At 42.8% G+C, this 1,274-nt stretch overlaps 1 protein-coding gene across 1 annotated transcript in view; it reads right to left on the bottom strand.

The window, feature by feature from the left end:
• Nucleotides 1-1,274, bottom strand: part of klhl20 (kelch-like family member 20) — a 29,875-nt gene that overhangs the window by 8,135 nt on the left and 20,466 nt on the right. The gene's annotated exons all lie outside the window — the stretch shown is intronic.

The following is a 1,274-nucleotide window of genomic DNA, read 5'->3' as shown; positions in this document are numbered from 1 at the left end:
CCAATCGAGAATTTGTGGAAAGAACTGAAAACTGCTGTTCACAAATGCTCTCCATCCAACCTCACTGAGCTCGAGCTGTTTTGCAAGGAGGCATGGGCAAAAATTTCAGTCTCTCGATGTGCAAAACTGATAGAGACATACCCCAAGCGACTTACAGCTGTAATCGCAGCAAAAGGTGGCGCTACAAAGTATTAACTTGAGGGGGCTGAATAATTTTGCACGCCCAATTTTTCAGTTTTTTATTTGTTAAAAAAGTTTGAAATATCCAATAAATTTCGTTCCACTTCATGATTGTGTCCCACTTGTTGTTGATTCTTCACAAAAAATTACAGTTTTATATCTTTATGTTTGAAGCCTGAAATGTGGCAAAAGGTCGCAAAGTTCAAGGGGGCCGAATACTTTCGCAAGGCACTGTATATACTTATAATATCAGTACTTTGCATATTGCTTTGTAACTGTATGCAAAGTACTTGGTTTTGATGCTCATCAGAATCAATTAGCCTAACTTTCTGTTAAGCTTCATAGGCAGTTCAGTGGGCATTCATTCATTCATTCATTCATTCATTTTCTACCGCTTAGTCCCTGAACGGGGTCACGGGTGGGGCCGGAGCCAATCCCGGCCGGCAATCGGGCGAAGGCGGGGTACACCCTGGACAGGTCGCCAATCCATCGCAGGGCTAACACATAGACGAACAACCACACATACACGCACGCACTCCTATGGGCAATTTAGAGACACCAATCAACCTAAGCTGCATGTCTTTGGTCAGTGGGAGGAAGCCGGAGCACCCGGAGAGAACATGCAAACTCCACACAGAAAGGTCCCAGGTGGGGCCCGAACCTGGAACCTTCTCGCTGTGAGGCAACGGCGCTAACCACTGTGCCACCGTCCTGCCCGTTCAGTGGGCAAAGGACAGAAATCAGCTGTATGACAGTAAACTAGAGTAAGAGCCAAAATTTTGTGCCCTTCTTTTTTTATTGAATTTAATCTTTTTTTTTTAATCAAAAATCATTCTGAATTGAACTGTGACACCAAGAATCGGAATCAAATCCCACCCCTAATGTTAGCCAGGAAATACACATGAAAAATCAGTGACTCTTATAAAGGAATTAAAGACAGCTACAGTTGAAGTCAGAGGTTTACATACATTTAGGCTGAAGTCATTAAAACTAATTTTTTTAACCACTTCACCAATGTCATGTTAACAAACTCTTGTTTTGGCAACTCTTAGGTTACATGTAGCCTGTTAGGCTTTTCAATCCGGCCTGCTGAA

The sequence above is a fragment of the Monopterus albus genome, unplaced genomic scaffold (genome assembly GCF_001952655.1).
Source record: "Monopterus albus unplaced genomic scaffold, M_albus_1.0 scaffold331.1, whole genome shotgun sequence".
Lineage (NCBI taxonomy): Eukaryota > Metazoa > Chordata > Actinopteri > Synbranchiformes > Synbranchidae > Monopterus > Monopterus albus.
This window is presented reverse-complemented; position numbering and strand designations above follow the sequence as displayed.